General features: G+C 38.5%; 1 protein-coding gene and 1 pseudogene across 1 annotated transcript in view; one reads left to right on the forward strand and one right to left on the reverse strand.

Moving 5' to 3' along the window:
• Nucleotides 1-23694, forward strand: part of Chsy3 (chondroitin sulfate synthase 3) — a 230061-nt gene that overhangs the window by 65329 nt on the left and 141038 nt on the right. The gene's annotated exons all lie outside the window — the stretch shown is intronic.
• On the reverse strand, nucleotides 10764-22356 carry LOC118594926 (annotated as a pseudogene).

The following is a 23694-nucleotide window of genomic DNA, read 5'->3' on the forward strand; positions in this document are numbered from 1 at the left end:
TGTACTGTTTCAGGACACCCCAATTTCTTATGCTGTGTCCTTGATCTGCAGTGCTCTGATTTTGTCTATTTTGCAAAATCATATCTGCCCTGGATTCTTTATAGATTGACCACTCTTCAATTTCCTGTATTCTTAAAATACCTTATTATCCTATATTTACTTAATATGTAAAGTTCAAATTTCATCGAATGTTTCTGAGGGCAAATCATGTTTCCCACTAAGTGTAGCAACTTCTGGGAGCCCTCAATTTCTCTGGATGCCTTTGAGCAATTGAGCCCCATTAATACTGAGTTACCTACACTCTGCCCTCCTTATGAATCACCTACGAGGAATGGAATGGGACAGTCTGGGTGTGTAAATTATCACCATGGTACTGAGAAGTTAAATGGCTGTGATGTGGAATTGTCCTGGTGCAGTGATGCTGTGAGTTTTCACATGAGTTTGACGTGTCAAAAGAACAGTTATTCTGTTAGCTGCTGACTCTTGAACTGGGAATGCAAAACAGCAGAACCATTTGAATTGCCTTTGGTGAAATAAAAGCATTATAACTGAGAAGCAGTGGCAAGCTACACGGCCCCCCCCCCCCCCACCCCGTTCTTATGTTTTCCCAGGACTGTCAAATGCAGGTAGATAGGTGGTGCTTCTGCCAATCTGCCCTGAGAGGTAGTTCAGAGAATGAAATTCTGGAGCAAACAACTGTGCTCATGTTCCCTCCATTTGCTGTCAGGAAGAGCAGCAGCAGAAAGATTCACATCTTCTTCCTAGATATCAGGTGACCTTAGTGTACCCTTTGCTCGTCTCCTGTACCATGAATCTAAGTCAGAAAATTAAACCAAAGTGCACATTATCAGCACACCGCGTGGGGAAGTAATGGTACACATGCTGAGAACCTAACTTAGATGAGAATTGTCCTGGGCTGTCTTTGTCCCAGAACTTAGCAACTGTTCACCCATTAGACATTTATCCAAAGTGGATCTTGAGGGGAAAATGATTTAGATTTATTGTGGAAGCTGTCCTCCAAAGGCAGGAAAAAAAAATCTACAAATAAACCCAAGAAGATATATTGGTAATTAGTACAAAAATGTGTTGGTTACTTTAGTGGTTGTGGTGACAAAATTCCTGGCAAGAAGCAACTTGGAATTTGTTTTGAAAAGAATTTTGTTTCAACTGGGATAACATCTATCCAGACAGATAGCATGGTAGTAAAAACACCAACTGGCTGCTCACATTATGTCTGTACTAAGGAAACACAGAGGTGGATACTGCCACAGCTAGCTTTCTGTTTTTATTTTTGTTTGTTTGTTTTGTTTTTTTGTTTTTTGTTTTTGTTTTTCTATTTTACTCACTTTAAGACCCAAACTACAGGTGGGTCCTTCCTCCTAACTTAAAACTATTCAAACATCCACATGCACCCACTCAGATGTATGTCTCATAGATAAGCCCCAAACCAGTCAGCTTGGTGATGTAGAGTAGCCATCATAAAAGATATTTCAAAGATGAATGATATTTTTAAGTACTAAATAACTACAATGTAATGACATATAAGCAAGCTCATGTGAATGCTGTATTTGAGATCAGCTGTCCTTCTGAATTTTAGCAGCTCAGAATCCAGCAGCCCTTTGTGCATATGATGCACCTCTGTTGAAGAAGGTGAATATATATTCATCTAATGTCACCCAAAGCTGATTTAGATTATCTATAATATAGTTTTAAAAATGTAGATAGGCAGTATAGGAGCATGTACACACACACACCCACACACACAAATACATACACACAAATACACCCACAGAAGTGAAACATGCTCGGTAACTATAGAGACATACTTTAAACTGATGTAGTTAGTATACATTTCAGAGGTAGTTACTTCCTCTTATCAAGTTTTGTTTTGTCTTGGAGAAATAGAAGATTTTACAATATCAAGTTTAACTATAACCATGAAAGTGTTGATAAAACGACGAAGACTACAGTTTCAAATTAAAATAAGTCTTTTAAATTAATGTGGAAATACCACATAATTTACTTGACTTGGTTGGTCAGTATGCCACTGTAGTCATAAGTAAAAGACTGAGACATCATTCTTCAGCAGGAAAAACATATGATGGAGATGTATTTCTGAATAGGGATTTTAATATGGAAAGATGAGAAGAATCCACCTAGAATTTCTTTCCATCAAATCTCAGTTTTTTTTTTTTAATGTTGTTAGTTTTTTAGTTATGTGGTGGTTATTTTCCATTCAAGCACAGCGCTCTTCTAGAAAATTCACATGTTCATTTCTTACACAGAACTTTACTGTGCTATGAATTAATTGTTAAAGTAATTTATTCTTAGGTTTCCTTTTATTTCCAAGAGACTGGAATTCCAGTTACATCAATGGCTTTTAATGGTCTGTTTTGCACTGAAAAAATTTGCTGTAGTTCCTTCCTGGTGATATATTTCATATATTGAACTATATATTTAATCTAAAAATATTAGTAACATTAAAATACTAAATACAAGGATTCATTTTGGGGGAAATGGGTCTTGGTGTCATTATAATCAAGAGTTTTGGAGGCTGAAGCAGGAAGATCACCAGTTTGATGCCAGCCTTAGCTTTCTTTGGATGTTCAAAGCTGTCCAAATAATATAGTGAGATTTTGTCTTCCAAAACAACAACAACAAAAAAGACTGCAAAGAATGTTTTGTTTTAGTAATAAATACATTATTTAATATGCATATATTACTAATGAAAATAATTTTGAGTATTTTAATATTTTGATTCTTGTTTTCTTTAGCTACTATATACAAGAACATTTTACATACACACATGTACACATAGAACACTCTCATGACTAATATGTGATTCACAAACATTTGAGAATCAGAAGTATAAAGAGAGGGCTCACTGCTTAATCTTACATGTGATTCCCAAGTTAAAGCATCTTCTAGTGTATTCTGTTCACTTGTGTGTACATGTAGTTATGAAGGTGTTGATATTTTCTTTCTTTTGAATGCTTTAGGAGCTTTCTGCAGAAGTACATGTAATATCAATTCATGTAAATGTGTTAAAGTGTTTTAGCTTACCTGGACAATGCTGAAGACATGGAATATATCTGATAATTTATTTTAAGCTTGAAATTAGGGCTAACTTCTCAAGTAAAACTGAAAGTATTTATATATGTGTTTATTAACTGTATATATGGATTGTGTATACCCATTAGTGCCATATTATTATTAGAAAAATTATCAGTAAGCAATGTAAATAAGACATTATTATATGAATGTATTTTGTGGCCACTTCTTGCTATTGTTCTTAGGGCAATCTTGACTCAAGCAATCTTTCTAACTTAATAAGATTCACACACTCATCTATCCAGGCTAGAATTAATTTAATAAGGGAAATTATATTGGGATATTAAACTCATGAATGAGCTTTAAAAGTTAACATAAGATTTTCATACCTTCTTTATATATTATATGATACCATATAGTGTTTAAATTTTTCAATTCAAAGTAAGTTGTAAAATTAAAGTGAGATTTTGACTTGTCTTTTATCATAAATAAAATAATAAAACTTTATTATTTTGTGAGAAGAATTGTAGCATGAATCTTAAAATGTCTTATTAATAAAATCAAACCTGAGGCCAGTTATTGGGGTGAATGCTGGAAGATCAGAGAGACAGAACAAGCCACAGCTTCCTCACCTTGCCAGTTCCTCAGCTGACCCTTTTTTCTCAGACTAGAAGCCTCTGAGTCCTCATCCAAATGGGTCTCAGGTGAACTGCTGCTCCAAAGCCTAAAAGCTTAACCAGCCAAATGTTTCTGGTTTCTGGTCTTCACGCCTTATATATCTTTTCTGGTTTCTGGCATCACTCCCTGGGATTAAAGGCTCACTTCTTGGGATTAAAGGCTTGTGTCACCACTCCTGGCTGTTTCCTATGTGGCCTTGAACTCACAGAGATCCAGATGGATTTCTGCCTCTGGAATGCTAGGATTAAAGGCCTGTGTTACCACTGCCTATCCTTATGTTTGATATTGTGGCTCTCCTGTTCTCTGACCCCAGATAAGTTTATTAGCGTGCACAATATTTCAGGGAACACAATACCACCACAAAGAATGGTATTGAGCTTTCCACACACGTTCTAGTCTTTGCATGCTTAGATTCCTCACTGTCAGCATCCCTTCCCAGAGAGTGTATTTATACAAGAGTCCAGACAGGCATGCATTCATCTCCTGCCACCCAAAATCTAAAGTTTAACTTAGTGTATGTTCTTAGTATTTTTATCCTGTGAATTCGGCCAAATGTATAATGGCAGATTTTAGTATCAGATGAAGCTTTTCATTGCCTTAAAAACTGTCTATGTACTCGTCTTCATCTCCTGCTCCCCAGTCTGGAAACCTCTGATGCCTTTACTGTTTTATAGCCTGTAGCTGTCTATAGCATGGACCCCATGAAATCATTTCATACATATGGCCTTTTCATATTGACTTTTCTTTGCTTACTCATGTGCATTTCAGAGCTACCAATGTGTTATGTCATTTCTTAGATTGATAACACACTTTCCTGTTTATTGAGTCAGGGTCTCATATAGCCTAGACAGGCCTTGGACTTGCTGTATAGGATGAGGATGATCTTGAACTCCAGTCTTCTTGCTTCTCTCTCTCCCAAGAACTGGAACAATATGAGGCTCTAGAGCACAATACTTTTTAGCAGTTGATATGCACCACGGCTAAGTCCCTGTTTACCCATTTGACCAGTGATAGACATGGTTTCTAAGTTCAGATAATTATGCAGAGGGCTGCTTCAGTCACCAAGCATTTTATAGGAATGAAAACTTTCAGCTAAATCAGGTTGTGGAGAGCAGACAAAGCCTGCAGTGAGGGAAGTCCACAGTGAATGTGTGTTGATATGAGCTGGCCATGTCAAAGACTGCAGACCCTTGGAAGAGTGGCAAAGCCTTCCCCTATGGTGAGCTTGAGAGGCAAGATAAAGCCTCCTCAGGGGCCCTAGCACGAGTGTTGACAGAGTGCACAGAATATGTCCACCTTGATTTTCATCCTCCTGGACGTTTACAGTCTGAAGACTGCTTCACTATAGAAACTACTCCTGTGAAGATTAGCCAAACCCGCCTCCTGATCCAGTTGAACACCATAAACCCTGCCTCCCTGTTTATTTGTATTTAATGACCCTGTCTTCATGTCCAATTGCATGTAATAACCCTGCCTTTCTGTTCATCTGTATATCATAAACACAATGAGCTATGGCGTCTCAGAGTGTAGGCCACTGGATTCTAGCTTTCTCTCTGTGTGTTAGTCTGTTTTCTTCATTCTTCCTTTGTTATCCCAGTCAGGCCTGCCCCTGGAGCTTTTTTGGATACAGCAAAAGGTAAATGCTAAGAGTGTGATTGCTGGACCCCATGACAAGAATGTGCTCACCTTCTCAAGAAATAAGCAAGTTATCTTTCATGTTTGTTTCACTGTTTTTTTTGCATTCCCACTATAAATTACAGGATTTTTTCCAGTGGCATACTGGCTTCAAGTCCTTTGGATATACACAGTTGTGATATAACTTGATCATGTGGTAATACAGTCTTTACTCTTTTTTAGGAACTCATTCTTCTGAATAATCTGTTTTTAATTTGTATTGTCTTGTTTCGTTAGCAGAGACTGCCAGTACATGTCAAGAGGCAAGTCATTGGTGACCAGATTTTTGTGAGAATCTTGAGTTTCTCACCATTGAATATAATGGTTGGTGTGTGTTTTCTTTTATCCTATTACCTTTATATTGGTTAGTATGGAAGGTTTCGTTGTGGGATTTTTATATCTATGTATCATTAGACTTGGTTCTGGTTTGCTTCCACACTCTCTTCTCCAGTTACCGCTCTTCATTTCTGGTCCTGGTCCACCCTCCAAATTGTCCCCTTTCTGCTCTTTAGTCACTTGCGTTGTTACTCTTTCATATCCCCTCCTGTCTTCCTCCCCTGGCTGTCACCGTTCATGTCATTGGTATGAGAGAAAAATGTGATAGTTGTTTGCCGAGTCTGGCTTACCCTGCCTATTGTTAGGATATCTAGCTCCGTTCACTTTCTGAAGACATTGTAATTTCATGCTTCCTTATTTAGATTTATTATTTTTAATACATTTGTAATTAAATGTCACTTCCCTTTCCTTTTCCTCTCTCTATCCCTTTCTGTAACTTCTCTTGAATTGATAGCTTCTTTGTCCTCAATACCATTGTTTTACACACACACACACACACACACACACACACACACACACATATATAAATGCAACCTGCTGTGTTCATTTTTGCTGCTTGTGTGTATATGGTTTCAGGGATGACCAGTTTGCAATGGACAACCACCAAGCCCTGGGAGAGGCTAACTTTCCCTTTCCCAGCTCTAATTAGTTGCCTATAGTTCTAGGTCTAGGAATGGGACCCTGTGAAATTTTGTCCCTTCCATGACATGATGTCTATTAATGGAGGGTTTCTGGTCTTGTTTGAGCAGCCATTTCTAGAAAAAACTGGTTCACAGCCGATTTCCTGGAATTCTAGCTCTTACAGTCTTTCTGCTGTAGCCACACTTAGCTGTGAGTATAAGGACAAGATTTAGAAGAAGGAGTTATGTTGGTCTAGCAGAGTGCTGGTATTCTTGTTTATGGCTAAAAGACATTTGATCTTATAGATGGACCACGTTAACTTCATACATTCATTTATTAATGGACATCTAGGCCAGTCTTCATCTTATTTATTGTGAGTAGTGTTGCAAGTATCTCTGTAGTATGTGAGTCCTTTGGGTGTATCCTGAGTAATGATATAACTGGAGCATATGTTTTTCACATTTTTGAGAAGCCCTCTTACTATTTTCATATTGTCTGCAACAGAATGCTTTCCCATCCTGTAAAGGTTTCTCTTTCCACATGATTACTAGCACTTGCTCTTTTTTTTCTTCATGATAGTGATGTTGACTTGAATGTTATGGACTCCCAAGCAGTTAAACTGAATTCCTTCATAGCTTAGGATGTTGAACACTTTTTGAAATATTTGTTCCAATGTATACTTTTTTCTTTGGAAACTGTTGGTTCAATCTATTACTATATTTACATATTAGATGATATAGTGTTTTAAACATTCTACATTGAGTTAAGAAGCTTGCCTCTGATCCTATCTATCTATCTATCTATCTATCTATCTATCTATCTATCTATCTGTCATCTGTCTTCTGTCTATATATCTATCTATCATCTATCGATCATCTGTCTATCTATCTGTCTGTCTATCTACTTACCTATCTATCTATCACCTGTCTGTCTATCTGTCTATCTATCTATAGTCATAAGCCCTCACATCATGGCTGGGTGAGGCAACCCAGTAGGAGAAAAACATCTCTCAAGAGCAGGTGAAAGAGTCAGAGACACCTCCATTCCCACTGTCAGAAGTCCCTACAAAATACCAAGCCAACAACCATAACATATGTGCTGAGAAGAACAGACTCATGCAGGTTCCATGATTGCCATTTTGGTCTTTGTGAGACCCCATGAGCCCTTCTTAGTTGATTCCATGGGCCATGTTCTCCTAGTGTCCTCAGTCCTTCTGGCTCTCATCACCCTCTTCTGAAGGGATCCCAAGCTCCCAGGGAGGGACTGTATGGAACCTCTAACTTAGGCTCTCTCTTCGCCTAATGTTTGACTGTGGTTCTCTGCATCTGTTTCCATCAGCTGCCAGAGGAAGCCTCCCTAATGAAGACTGAGCTAGGTAATGGTCTATGAGTATAGCAGAACATCAGTAGGAATAATTCTATTTATTTATTTATTTGTTTGTTTGTTTATATATTTTTGCCAGTCATGTTTGGTTCTACCCCAGGTCTCTGGGCTATCCTGCCTCTGGTTCCTAGTAATCCAGGTGGTGTCAGGGGTGGGCTCCCTTTCATGGCACGGGCCTCAAATTAGACTACTTATTGGTTGACCACTCCAATGATTTCTGAGTCACTAGTGCCCCAGAACATCTTGCAGGGTGGACAGATTGTAAGTCGAAGATTTTGTGGCTGGGTTGATGTCCCAGTCTCACCACTGGAAATTTTGCATGGTTACAGAAGATGGCCCGGTTTAGGCTCCTTTTCCTCCATTACTAGAGGTCTTGGCTAGGGTCACCCTTACAGATTCAAGGGAGTTTCCACTGCACTAGGTTTCCATGTTGCCCCTCAAATGCTTTCCAGTTCCACTCGTGTCTCCCTGTACTCTCTTCCTCTATCTCCTGGCACTGATCCTTTCTATTCCCATTCCCACCTTCCCCCAGTCCACCCAGAAAATCTACTTCTGCTTCCCAGGGTTTTCCATGTATCCCCTACTAGGGCTCTCCTTGTTACTGCACCTCTCTGGGACCTTGGTTCTTACTTAATTGAGAGCTCTTTATCATTAATGAATGTTGGAGTTTTTGTCTGTTGTCTCTTCTCCATTAATATGGTTCTACAGTTTTGATTTTTATCTAGTTGTCTTAGATTATAGTAATGGATTCTCGAATCCTCCTTACATAGCTAGGATAAATCTTACTTGGTTGTGGTGTATAACCCTTTTAACACATTGTTGGTTTCTATTTGCTGGTATTTTGTCAAACACATTAGTATCTATGTTCAAGAAAGGTAATGATCTGTAGTTGGCTTATGTTTTTTTAATAGGGTTTAAATGCCAGATATATTCTTCCTTTCACTGATGGGTTTAACACGTACTGTTAGGTTCTTTATTATTTATGAGGAATTCAGGAGATAGAAATTCACTCTTCAAAAACACCCTCCCCCTTGTCCCGCTATACTTGATGATTTTTTCAATGTGAAAACAACCCACCAATTAAGTGTTTTAAAACTGTTGTCTTCATTTCCTTTATAATCACAAAGTGTTTACTAGTATAGGAGAAGTAAGGAATGTGTCTTTGTTTCCCTTGTGTTCAATGCACACTTGGACAAATTCCTGAAGACGTTTTATCCCTTTGGCAAAAATGGAATAGTGTCTTAAAAGCAATTATATATAATTTGATCAAAATTTTCATCTTGAACTGTTTTCTTTTGGACAATTCTGAGCTATATTTAAATTCAAAGGTCACGCATAACTAGTATATTTAATACATTCAGTTCCTTTCATTCTGTCTTAGTAATGTATGTTAGCACATCATGAAATCTGAGTGGAATGGAAGAGAGTGAAGCATTCCATTCCATTTGTGATGTCTACATCAATTTAAATACAGACTCAAATTAGTGTTCACAGCCAGACATAGAAACACCAATGCAGTTAGAGTTGATCAGAGCACACATACTTTTAATTTTCTATTTAAAGTATGATTGCATCATTTTCCCTCCTTTTTCTTACTACACCCATGTCCTCCACATCCCTTCTTCCTCCCAAATCCATTGGGCTCCTTCTCTTTTAACCATTGATTTTACATATACATGTAAAATAATACAAAACATATAAATACAACCTACTGAGTCCATTCATTACTACCTGCATGTATATGATTCTAGGGTACTGGATAGCCAGTCAGATGGCTCTTTTCTGTATCTCAGGAGTTGTTAATTGCTGTGTAGCTCTTTATCTAAGGATGAGTCCCTGTGAGGTTTCTCTATCTCTGGTGGAATGTCTACTCCTGTTAGAATTGTTCAAGTCTTATTTAGGCAGCCATGTTGTTGAGATCATTCATGCAGCTTCCCATCACAGTAGAATGCCTGGTCCTCTGGTCTCACCCATACTTCCACTCATTCTGTGAGCATTAGGTGTAGTTGTCATGTCTTACATATATCTATTGGAGCTGTACACCCCACAATCAATTGATCTCTGCATTTCACAAGTTTTGCCTTTATTTGATAGTCTCAATCTGCTGCAAAAAGAAGCTTCTTTGATGAAGGCTGAGATACTATGCTTATCTGTGGGTAGAAGGATAAGTACTAGAAATGCAGTTAGGGATTATACTGATTTAGAAAAGTAGTGAACATAGTGTGGATTTATACATTTGCTTCTGGTTAGGCAAAGATAATAGGTATACAATTATTTCACAAAAATAGACATCATTTTTTAAAGCTTCCAATGTTCTTGGAAATTTCATTATTGTTTATTATTAGTTATTACTGGCATACCATTACCAGAGTAGTTTGCTTAAGATCTAGGCTAGGGGGATAAAAATACCTATATCCTTGTAATTTACATTTAAAAACTTAAACCACTAACATAACTCCATGTACAGCCTAAGAGAAACAGCGAGAATTATTTGGAATTTTGCCAGTTTTCTTTATGAAACTGATATGTAAATTAGTTGATATTTGCAGGTTGTTCTAAGCACATATTCTGCATTATTGTAGACTCATGACTTTTGCCATAGGTGAAATTCTGTTCCCTGTATATGAAGGTAGTGCTTGGATGACTTCCTCCTGTGTCCATATGCTGTTGCTTAGAAGAATCATAAGATTCTGCTTTCTATGCCTAGGAGTTCAGCATAAATACTAGGAGGCTCACAGTAGTAAGAACTAAACTCATTTTAATGGGTCTCAAAATTCCATGACACATTTTTAGATGTTTTCCATTTAAAATATTCATTTTAAAAATGAATAACTTAAAACTTATACACACACACACACACACCAAATAAATAATAAATAGTCCAAAAAAATGTTATTTTCTTCTGAAAGTTTTACAGCACATTGCTGTCATTAAGCAGTCTTTTAATAGTAAACCTAAGTAGCCCCTGTAGGCAAATGGTTCTGATATCTTCTTCCACCATGGAGTAAGACAGGTGGGTGTTAGGGGTAATATTTATTAGCCTTCTGTGCTTTCTGGGCAGACTTGAGGACCTTTCTAACACCAGCAGCCTTCTTGTCCACAGCCCTGATGACACCCATAGCACCTGTCTTCCTTACATCACATGCAGCAAAAATGACCCCATGGAGGATAGTCAGAGAAGCTGTAGACACACATGGGCTTGCCTGTGACCTTATCAACAATGGAGCACCACCAGATTTTAGGACTTAGAGCCATCTTTCCAGCTTCTTACCAGAATGGCAATCAATTTGGTGTGTGTGTGTGTGTGTGTGTGTGTGTGTGTGTGTGTGTGTGTGTGTAAGTGTATGTGTTTTGTTGCTGTTGTTGTTGTTATTGTTGTTTTGTTCCAGGACAGGGCCTTGCTATGTAGCTCTGGCTGTCCTGGAACTAACTATGTAGATCAGGCTGACCTCAAACTCACAGAAATCTGCTTACCTTTACCTACCTGGTGATGTGATTAAAGGCGTATGTCACTGTACTTAGCAATCAATTTTAGTTTTCAAAGCTCAACACACTTGCAAGCTAGGTGAGGCGTGTGATACTCCAGTCTAAGAGCATATCTAAGAGCATATCCTTCACTTGTTTTGCCTGGGTGTTTCAGGATCATCATCTGTGTGGTGACACCAGCTGCTTTTATTGGAGGATCATTTTTGCTATTCCCAGCAATGTCACCACATCTAACATCTTCAAAAGTCATGTTCTTTATGTTGAATCTTAGGTTGTCCTGTGTAGCACGAATTGTTAGAAGTTCTTATTAATGAAAACAAACCTGGATCCAGGTATTGGGGTGAATGCTGAAAGATCAGAGAGACAGAACCAGCCACAGCTAACCTCACCTTGCCAATTCCTCAGCTGATCTCATTTCCTCAAATGGGAAGCCTCTGTGTCTTCATCCAAACAGATCTCAGATGAACTGCTGCTAAAAGCCAAAATGCTTAACCAGGCTAGTTTCTGGTCCTCACACCTTATATACCTTTCTGCTTCCTGCCATCACTTCCTGGGATTAAAGGCGTGAGTCCCCATCCCTGGCTGTTTCCAATGTGGCTTTGAACTCACAGAGATCTGGATGGATCTCAGCTTTTGGAATGCTAGGATTAAAGGTGTGTGTGCCACCATTTTCTGGCCTCTTTATCTAGTGGCTGTTCTGTTCTCTGACCCCGGATAAGTTTATTAGGGTACACAATATTTTGGGGAACACAATACCACCACAGTCCTGGAAAGAGCTTCACTCAGAACTTCTTGGTGCATTTCACCAGGTTTTATCTCAGTTGGGACATTGGCTGGGGCAAATGTAACCACCATGCCTGGTTTGAAAACACAAGTCTCCACTCAGCCCACAGAGACAGTGTAGGTACCATCCATATAGACACCCCAGGGGGGCAGTTGCAAAGGTTTATCAATTGGATGAATTAGTGGCAGGATACAGTTTAAAGCTTCCAGCAGTAGGGTCCCACTAGCATGCCCGTCTCTACAGGTGACTTTCCATTCCTTGAACCAAGACATATTGACACTTGTTTCCAGCATGTTGTCAAGGTTCCAAACAGAAACGGGCACAAATACCACTGTTTCAGGATTGTAGCCCGTCTTCTTGATGTAAGTGCTGACTTCCATAACCATTTCCCTTCTTTTCTGCCTGTAGGGTAGCTTGGTTGAACCATTTTTTTGGTTGTTGTTGTTGTTTTGTGTTTTTTAACACCAACCATTAGCTGTTTCACAGCCAACATGTAAGCCAGAATGGCATGCTCACAGGTCTACCCATTCTTGGAGGTACTAGCTTCAAATTCACCAGCACCAGCAAAAACATTCAGGACAGCACAGTCAAACTGAAATGTGCCTGTAATGATGTTTTCCATAAAATCTCTGTGTCCTGGAGCATCCATGGTAGTCACACAATATTTGCTGGTCTCAGATTTCCACGGAGTGATGTAATAGTGATACCATACATACTCATGCTCAACTTTAAGTTTGTCCAAGACACAGGCATACTTGAAGGAGCCTTTTCCCATTTTAGCAGCCTCCTTTACAAACTTTTGATGGGACGGGCAGTTTGACAATTCTACAATTGTAGATCAGTCCAGTAGTAGTGCACTTGCCCAAATCTACATGTCCTATGATGACAATGTTGATGTCTTTTCCTTACCTATTTTGTTGCAGATTTAGTAATGGTTTTCACAACACCTAGGCTCTGATGGCAAACTCATTGTCAAAAAGCAGTAGACTTCACTGGAAAACATCTATAGAGCCAAGGATCAACAAGAGAAGAGAACGTGTATATGCCCCTGATCCTGCCATGATCTTATAGGGAAATTTAGCATGCCCAGGATATAGAGTGGGGGAACAGGAGGAGATTACTGAAGCTTAGCCTGGGGTTAGTGGTTGGCTATGTAGATAGATGCCTTGTTTGACAATGTCAGCAGCTCAGCATTTGCAGAACTTATAACTCACAGAATGTTACAGTTCCCTCTGTTGGTGAGAAGAACCCTGAGAAGCTGAGCCTGGGTGGTCCCTCCTCCCAGAATACCAGGAAGTCCTTATTGGCTAGCCTTCTCTATGACAAGCAGAGTACTACCAGTTAACCTTGGAGAGACTTGTGCCTCATATTACAAAAAAGTGGCCATTTAGAGAAAATTAAACTCTAATGAGACAGGAAATCTCAGTAAATGTAAAAGTTTTTCAGTAGTTAGAATATGGTATATTCATTACCTTTGTCAAATATCAGTTATATTTCTATATAGTTGCTGCTGTGCTCCCAAATGGCTCTGTCAATGTTCTCATTTTTGTTTGTCTGAATGAATGATCCTGGTTGCCTTTTAAAAACTTCTAGAGCCAGTGCTCAACCTTTGGGGTTGCTTTGTTTTGAGCATGGATGCTGTCAGGACTTCTCATATGATATCCCTACTAAAAATGTTCAGTCTGTGCTGTACTTCAACAGCTGCCTATCACATGTGTCAACTGTTATAGCTGTGTGTGTGTGTGTGTGTGTGTGTGTGTGTGTGTGTGTGTGTGTGTGTTGCTAAATGCTGTGTGCGTGGTTGTTGCTAATTAGTTTGTGAAGACTATGTGGGATATCAATGGCAGCATGCTTTTAAAGATTTTTTTCTAGACAATTTGAACCTTGGAGTCTAATTTTATCTGAACTTTTTTTAATGAGCAAAATTAATGTGCTAAACTTAAGGTTGGTCTTCAGTACTTCTGAAGCACACAAAACCTGTTTGTGTCCCTTTAATTTTGGAAAGTAATCAACTCTGGAGTTAGCATTGGCACCGGGACCTGTCCTTAGTGCATGAGCTGGCTGTTTGGAAACTTGGGCTTGCACAGGGACACTTTGCTCAGCCTGGAAGGAGGGGACTGGACCTGCCTGTACTGAATCCACCAGGTTTAAATGAATCCGTGGGGGAGTCTTGGCCCTGGAGGACATGGGAATGGAGGGGAGGGGATGGGGGAAAGGTGGGGGTGGGCACGGGAGGGGGGAGGACAGGGGAACCCATGGCTGATGTATAAAATTAAAACACAAATATAATAATAATAATAATAATAATAATAATAATTATAATAAAAAATTAAAAAAAATAATCTTATCATTTGGAATTGACCAAGACATTCCATTCTAGATATTAACTTATTTAAAGAGTATCTTCATGAAGATAACCATATTTATTTTCCTATTTGACATCTCTGTCTGGAATACCGAAAAACATCCATAAATTGGATACTTTTCAGAATTTATGTGACTTTTAAACTGGCTCTGACTATTATCCTAAGGGTTTGTAAAGTGTATTCAAATTATAATTCCCAAGCAGCTAAAGTGCTGAGAAGTTCTCTGTCCTGTGCTCTGGGATCCTCAATAGCACACTTACACTGAAGGTGATGATTTCCTTAACCACACAACATGAAACCACCTATTGAGTAGCAAATCTACCAAATATGCTTATTCTTTTAATATTTGAGACCATTACATATCTGAATTTCAGTGATACAGTTTTATTTACTTTGAAATGTATAAGTCCTTTGCAGTAGAAATGTATATTGGAGCATTTTCATTAATAATGAGTAAATCTTTTAAAAAGTAAATCTATGGAATATTGTTACTTTACTGTTTGTACTATTTTTGTTCATTAATAATATTTGTTTGAATAAAGAGACAAAATAAGGCACAGATAGGAGGTTTAGTTAGCATAGGAATGAGAAACGAGAATTCTGGATCTATATCCCTCTGATACCCAAGGGAAGCAGTGGGCCTTAGAATGCCTGCATTATAGAGATCAAAATGTTCTATTATATCTGGAATCCCAGATTTCTGTGTTCAATGAGTGCATCTATTTAAGGCATCTGAGATACGGGTTAAGAGGGAGGTGCTGATGGAGAGAGGATGACCCCCACAGAGGGCATGGTGCAAGTGATGCTCCTGAGGATCCAAGCATGAATCTGTGTCTTTCAGGAGTCTGCTTTTATCATCCAGCCAAGTGTGAGGTGAGGCCCAGGATCAAGATAGTAGTCTTGGGGGGTTTAAAGAAACTCTAAAAGCTAGACCCACAAAGGCTTTGGTTGGTACTGGTTAGATGTGGTGCTTTGGGAATCTAAGGACATTTGGCACTTTGTTCATGTGTTTGTATCCATGCTGTGCAGGTGTGGAGCGTGGGGGGTGCTCAGTGAGTGTGTAGCATGCTGCCTGTTTCCAGACATAGTGGAGATCACCAGCTGCATGATGATTATCTCCCTGCTGTTTTCCCATCTCTAAACTTAGGTCCCCTAACAAGCTAGTCTCTCCACTGCCCCAGGCTTTCTCCAGTCATCAATGTTCCTACTGCCTTTCTTGTAGCTCTTTAATAGTCTGTGCCTCTTGAAGCAGGAACTGTTTTATCCCAATGGTGGTAGCAACTAATGAAAGACAAGTAACTTGCCTGAGAATTTTTTTTTTTTACCCTGTTTTCTCTAATCAGCAACGGACAGGCTTTAACAACTTTTTAAAAATCTATTAGTTTGTATAAAATCTTACCTCATATTTCCCTCTATAAACACAATTTATATTTGCTTGTTTGTTTGTTGTTGTTTCTTTAAGACAAGTTGAACATCAACAGGCTGAGATAAAATGCTTCAGATAGTCTAGGAGCTTTCTTTTGTTGTAGAACATAGAGCTTTGTACAACATAGCATTAAAAGATATTTAAATAAAGTATGATGGGCTAGGAAGATGACTCAGTCGATAAAGCACTTACCACACAATCATGAAGCCCTGCCTAGGAATACATGCCTGTAATCTCAGCAGAGATGGGAGAGTCCTTGAAAGCTCTAGGTCTAGCTAAGGTGGGATATGTAGGACTGAAAAAGAGACCCTAGTCTCCAATATAGTGGAAGATGAAAGCAAATCCTTAATTCTCTCTATATGAGATCCATGGCACACATGTCCACATACACATATCAATACAAATGCAACACAACCTATACATATAAAGAGAAAAGTCTTTAAAGAATGTGCCTTGAAGATATGCAGCATACTGTCAATTGGGTTTAGAACCAGAACTACAAGAAATCACAACAATGCAGTTCCTGTTTGGTTTAGGAGATCTCTGGGAGAGAAGAACTTCAAGTCAAATTGTCTTGAAACCCCTTGACCACAGAGGCTTTTCTTGGGAACAAGAGGATGAAGGGCACATGCTTCCTTTGTTGTAGGTGTTGTTTCCTGCTGGGTGGCTCCCAAATTTGTGCCCACTGTAGTAGTCTCAAGAGGGCATTGCTGTCCTGTCACTGAGGTGTACCTTTAAGTCTTTGGATCTTCCACCTGACAATATGCCAGCCCAACTATTTTATTTTTCACCCAAAGGGAGATTATGATTGCATAGCCTTATGTGTCCAAACAGAATTGTATTCATATAGGGGAAGTATAGTGTGCCCTTATTTACCAAAGAAATGTCTGCCTTTCTTTATTTTATATCTTGCTTTTTATTAACAAGAAATCTTGACTGCTATGATTTAACTTAAAAACACCCATGCATTTCCAACCATTTAACAGGCTTACCAGTAACTGTGAAAAAGTTTTCCTCCTAGTGCTCCTAGGCCTCCCTAAGCTGAACATTTTGTCATTCTGAAGAATTTTGTCAGGATTATGGTCAAACATATTTCTTGGACTTCTTTTCATGAAATGGTGTGACTGCACGACTGTCCAGTGTTCTGAATGACATGATCCCATCACCTCTGTGTCTGTCTCCCTAATTATCACCCCTCATCTTTAGTTCAAGCTTTTATTCTTTTCTCTTTAGTTCCGCCCATATTCCATTTAATCTTGTGTCCTGTCTGTATCTATATCCCCATCTTATTATATCATGTAGAAGAGTTTTTTAACATACTGTCATCACATTTGAATTAGCATTTTACACTTGTTGAAAACAGTCCTAATAATTACTATTATAATGGAAATACTACCAAACATTAGCACATATTCCAAAACAGCCCATTTTTGCCTCTTCTTCTCATGCATTCTTTGTCTTTATAATTGACAGCACCAACTGTCTGTCCCATTAGCCCAGATGCCTAAACAATTATCCTCTGCCTCCTCTTACTCTTCCTTCCTCATGGCTCATCTGATTGATCTGATCTCTTTACTATTTTGAACCCATCACCTCTCTGCCTCTCTCTCTACTTGTCAGCCCTCATTTTTAGATCAAGATTTAATTCCCTCCTCTAGATCATTGCATTTTCTAATTAATCTTGTGTCTTGTATCCCAGATCCTTATACACATTTACTCTGGAGAATAACAAGTGATTTGAAATCTTAGGTAAAGTCTTTATAGGATACTCCATGTAAAACATCACAGAATTATTTTATGTAGGTTTTTAAAATAAATATTGTGCCATCTGCTTGCACAATGCCTAGAGTATTTGCAGTTCTGATGTCACTGGCCTACAAGAAATCTTATTACTCTTCCCAAAACTCTATAGGTTAGCAGTGATACCATTTGATTAGGACAAATAGACATTTTAGATATGTACTAAAAAAAAAAACACACACACACACATAAGGGGTTAGGGATTGTGATTCTTTCCACTTAAAGTAATGGGCAGTAAATTTAAATTAGCATTCTGCCAAAGAGCATTAGAACATTCTGTTTCTGTGAATTGTTGACATTAGCAGTGTGTTGTCTATGCTTTCTCTACATTGTTATTTTACAGAATTTCTTATTAAAACACAGAGTTGGCATACCTACATCTCTGAATATTATTATTAGTGTCTTGTTCATGCACCTCCTTCTGATTAAGGTCCCAACTCTGTTTTGCTTGGAGAAAGCCTTCAGTATCCCATGTGATGTTTCATGCTGATTCTCTGGCCTTCTCTATTCAATATCATGTGTATCTGAACCAAATAAGATGCATATTTAAAATTTTATCACCCGAGGAGATGGCTCCTTGTATAAAATTATTGACATGTAAACACGAGAACCCAAGTTGCAGTCCCCAGAATAGACATAGAATGTGGATAGATAGCAACAGAATGTATAATCTAGCAGTCCTACAGGGAGATGCTAGGCAAGCACAGGAGAATCCCTAGAAGTCTGTGGGCCAGCTAGCCTGGCATACACAGGAGAAAAATAACAAAAGAGCTCCTGTCTTAAACAAGGTTTAAGATACCTGATATTGACCTCTGGCTTCCACACATACATGTTGTGGCATGTGTATACTCCCCACCACACACACCCCTCACACACAAATAATAAAATAGAATCTGAGATTCTTATTGGGGTGGGAAAAGTTTTGGATTCTGTACCTTCATTTGCCAAAGCTCTTAAGCGTGAAATCACATTGGCATTGGCTCACCTATTTGATAGAGTGCTTCTATTATTGTTGGGAATCCTGTTTCCATTTCACTGTCTGCTACTCTGTCTGGTAAGATATGCTCCAAATCTTGATCATGTTTTTATTTGTATACCTTTATCTACTCCTCTTATCTTACAGTGTTCCTAGTCATGTGCATGGCTTTCTTTTCATGTCTGCTGTAGATACTCAAGAGACAGAGCCATATTTATACAGTCTTAAGTTTTCAGTATTTGGTTGTCTTAATTACTTTTCTCTGGCTATGAAGATGCATCATGGTCAAGGCAAATTATAAAAGAGCATTTCATTGGAGACTTTCTTAAAGTTTCAGAGGTTGAGTCCATGGCTGTCATGGTGGGGAGCATGGCTGCAAGTTGGAGGCAAAAAGCAAGAGATTGAGCCTGGTGAGAGCCTTTGAAACCTCAAAGCCCAGCCCTAGTGACACACTTCCTCCAAAGAGTCCACACCTCCTAATCCTTCCTAAAACAATTCCACCAATAGGGATTAAGAATTCAAATATATTAGCCTGTTGTGGGGGCCATTCTCATCCAAATCCCCATATCAGTAGAGAACGTGTCAGTATGTTTGTCTGGCAAATGAATACTGGTACTTATTTCAGCCATGTTTATGTATTGTTACATCACTGACATCTCTGTAGCACCCATTTTTTTTAAAAAAATGTATTAGTTATATATTTAGGATGAAATGTTGAGTCATAAGAATCTCATTCTGATTCATCAGTAAGCAGATAATAGCACAGTCTTTGCTAAGATAAGGGCTCATGCCTAATGCAGGTTCCGATGGCTACAGCTGTACTTGCTTACTGTATTTCTACCACCATAGTTAATGCACCCTGAATACCCAGCCAGCAATGTTGGAGAGCTTTTAAAACTACTGATATTTTCATTTATACTTGAATCACTGTTTTAAGTGCATCAATGCAATTTGATCTTTCTTCTGTAAATGTGGGGAGAAAACAGACAGGCACATGAATTGCTTTTCCTGCCAGTTTCCATGGTAATGGAGCTTTCTATTTGTTTAGCCAGGATGGAACACTAGCAGAGTCTGGTTTGTTTCCTTAGTACATGAAAGCAAATGCACACACATGTATATACACATGCAAGCACACGCACATGTGTAAACACATGAGGCCTTACTTTCTCAAATTTTCCCACAACTTGACTCAACCTTAGTGTTTCTTTCTGCTCCAGTTTAATTTGCCCTACCCCTTATCTTTCCTTCATCAGAAACAAACACTCTGTAAACTCTTAAGTTTGAGAAATCCTCACGGAATGAGAAAAGAACAAATGTGTTATTATTTCAAGATGCAATGCCACCTTCAGGATGCTCCAGACTTTTCTAATAGCTGGGATTTCAGTAAGTTTAGAAGTAAGTCAGTCTTCGTTTCTATTTTTATCAGTTGTCTTGCCTAGTTATGTAAGTATGTGGCATCCACGGAAGAGGACAAGATCTCAGCACCTTCCTTTTATTTCAGCACCGATCCACACACAAGAGTGATGGGCTGTTGGCATGGTTTGTTATTTGGATAAACCAATTGGGTCATTTACCAAGAAAACGGATTAAATCTGCCACCTGAAAAGAGGAGTTTTCTTTCCAAATATTCCTCAATGAGTGCTGGATAGATTTGGTTCTATGATTTACAGTATGATATAGGACACAATTCTGTGCTCATGAGTCACAAATACCTATTTCTACCTATACCAGCTTATTATTCTCAGCAATCTTGAGTATTCCATGGCGATTCTCTGACTTCCTTCTTTTTTTGTTTCTTGTTTTTTGAGACAGGGTTCCTCTGTGTAGTTTTGTGCCTTTCCTGGAACTCACTTTGGGACCAGGCTGGCCTCGAACTCAGAGATCCACCTGGCTCTGCCTCCTGAGTGCTGGGATTAAAGGCATGCGCCACTACCGCCCAGCCTCTCTGACTTCCTTTTTAAGATTTCATTTTATTATTTTTAAGTGGTGTGTGTGTGTGTGTGTGTGTGTGTGTGTGTGTGTGTGTATTTGCAGTTATGTACATGTGAGTAACAGTGCCCATGGAAGTTGCCCATGCAGATCAGAGGTGTCAGATCACCCTGGACTGGAGTTCCTGAGTCATGAACCTCCCAGCACAGTACTGGGAACTGAACTCCAGTCTATGCTCTTGACACATGAGTCATCTTCCTTGCCTGTGTTCTTTACCTATTCATGTTTGTGAGCCACATCATTCTATGGCACATCTACATAGTTAATGCATATTACCTTAATAAATATTATGATGAGAATTTCTCTTGGATTCTATGTCCAGACCTTTGTTTTGTTCATTGATATTAACATCAAACTTAAAGATGTGCCTCAGATGGCAAATGACCAGTGATATATCTGCTTACATTTGACCCAGCATTTTGAAAATGTGAAAAAGGTCTCTGAAAGCAAAACCAGTTCTACTCCTTTTCTCTCTGCCAATAACATCTGACTTCCTCCTCTCCTCCTCCTCCTCCTCCTCCTTTTTTTTACTCTATTCAGTCGACTCTCATTTGTCAGTTGCTTTGAAAAGTGCATTTTACTAGAGAGAAAAGTGATAAACTTCATTGACATCCTCAGTGTATTATTTGATCCTTCCACCTTTGGGGCCATTTGTTCAAAGAAGCATTCCATGGAATCACATTATTTAAACATTGTTTCCTTGACTTCCCTGTCACCCAGCATCCATTTAAAATGAGTGATAAATGTATTACATTGGGTATAAAGAATGAGTATTACTTTTATTTTTGCTTTTTGTCTTTCACTTTTATAGAAGGATTCTGTGAACTTCCAATGAAATATGGAATTTTATCTACTTGACATCCAATATATGAAACTGTGTTTCATATTTGGCAAAGGACAGTTCTAAATTAAAATGATGATGAACTTGAGAATGTCTCCTTGACTGTCATCGCATAGTCCTAGAGAAGAACTCACAAAATTATTTTAAAACATCCTTTGAAGTGTCCAGCTCAGGAGGGTTTTTGATGTTACTTTCTTCCTTTAGTAATGGGAGACTCTCCACTGATGAACATTTAAATTTTGCTTTTTAATTTTTGTTTTTCTACACCTCTTGTAGGAAACAGAACAAGTTTCAGGTATTGTTTGTATTTATAAACTAGATTATGAGGAGTCTAATAAGTAGTAAGAAATTGTGTGTGTGTCTATGTGTTATTCTGTTTGCAAAATACACAAGGCAGCAGAAATCATGTGTGTTATACAATTGTCGATCATGTTGAAATTGTTTTTCTTTTTTTTTTTGTTCCCAGAGATTTACTTTCCAATTTACTTCCCTATTAAAGTACCGTGAAAGTGAATAAACACAATAGTACCATAGAATAGGATGGGAAATAACTTTTGAATGAATAAGGAATGTTTATGATAATTTCATTTACTATTTACAAGCAACATGATTACCATTTAGAGAAGAGGAGAGCAGCCACTGTTGAGTGTGGATTAATCATTGTACCTTATGCTTCAGACATACATAGTCAGTAAAATGTGTGTAGACAGTGAGCTGAGGAAGCTGAGGTCTCAAGTCATCATCGTAAGGTGTCTTTAGAGAGTCAAAGAGCAGCCATACAGAAGTTAACACTTGAGCTTGTCTTGTGACACTCCACATCTCTCCCACCTCTTCATCCAGTATGGTAGTAAAGTGCATAGGGACACAATGTGAGTCAGGGTAGAGATGAGTCTCTGCAGGAGGAACTACGCTTTCCTTCCTCAGCATTGGAACAGCAAATCCCATTATGTTTTGAAAATAGTTCTTCAGAGGAAATACACTTTTGTGGGGGGTATGAGCAACTGTCTTATGTTTTCCTAGCATAAGGTATCAGTTGCATCTCAGTTTTTGAACATTGTGTTCACTTCTGTGTGCCATTGAGAGTAAGGGTTATAGGTGGATAGTAGAGAACTTGGCTAACAAACGGGAGAGGGCCACAGACACACAGATGCACACAGATGTAGTAGTCAGTGTCCACCTGAGCACTATTTATACCTCCTGCTTAACCACCCATGATGTCCCACCCTTCTCTGACTTGGCCAGATCAATTCAAATACTAGTCTTCTGTTGGTCTCTCTTCACCAGCCCCATGATTGTGCAAGCGTATGGCCCTTCCTTGAAGAACCCACAGAAATCTAAATTATTTCCACATTAGAAATAAACTGTCTTCAAGATTTTCTCCAGATTTACAATTCTAATTGAAGTGAACATGATAATATCTTAAAAAGTAATAATTTAGTGAAAGCAATTCAATACCAAAGCCTACTGGAACAGTTGTTATTGCACTGAGCCTTTACTTAATAAAACTCTGGAAAGGGTTTTTTTGTTTGTTTGTTTGCTTGCTTGCTTTTTGCTTTAAACATAGAGTAGTTTGTTTGAAAGTGCATTATTTGTAGTTAAAAAAAAAAAAAAAACAACAACAACTGTCCAGATCATGAACCAGTGTTTCATGGCGTGCAACAGGGAGGCTTCACAGTGGCATCCCATCCCATTTTACCCCTTTAAAGGACACAATAGAAGTTAGTCTTAATTTGATGGTGCTCATAAAATGTTTCTTATTGACATTTATGAAAATTAATTTTCTTTTACTTGCATGGAAAACTGATACCAAGTCAGCAATTCTTTGTAACAGTGGATAGCATGAACACAAAATTAAGCAAAATATTAAACAAAGTTCAGAAAGACTCTGAGATGTGAGATAAGCAACTCTGAATGGTCCCCAATGTTGTTTTCAGAATTACTATGTGGACACAGAAGCTAGTAACAGAACAGTTCAACAGGTAAATACTATTACAAAGCACGGACCTCACCCTTCTCACCTTGATTCTGATCTTGCCTGAGATCTCTGTATAAATTAACTGCACCAATTAATGATCAGTCAGACATGAAAATTACTTAGTTGGGTAAAGAATATTTTTTTTTATCTCATTTCAGTCTTTGAAAAACACCAAGGAAAAGAGAAGATAGGTTTTATTTCGACTCCAACTTGACACATAAGTCATCTGAGTTGGACAACGCTGCACAGGACCAAACTAGACTGGCAGTGATGGCCCAGCCTCAGTGTATAACTGCTCAAAGGTTCAG

This window comes from Onychomys torridus, chromosome 13 (genome assembly GCF_903995425.1).
Source record: "Onychomys torridus chromosome 13, mOncTor1.1, whole genome shotgun sequence".
Classification (NCBI taxonomy): domain Eukaryota; kingdom Metazoa; phylum Chordata; class Mammalia; order Rodentia; family Cricetidae; genus Onychomys; species Onychomys torridus.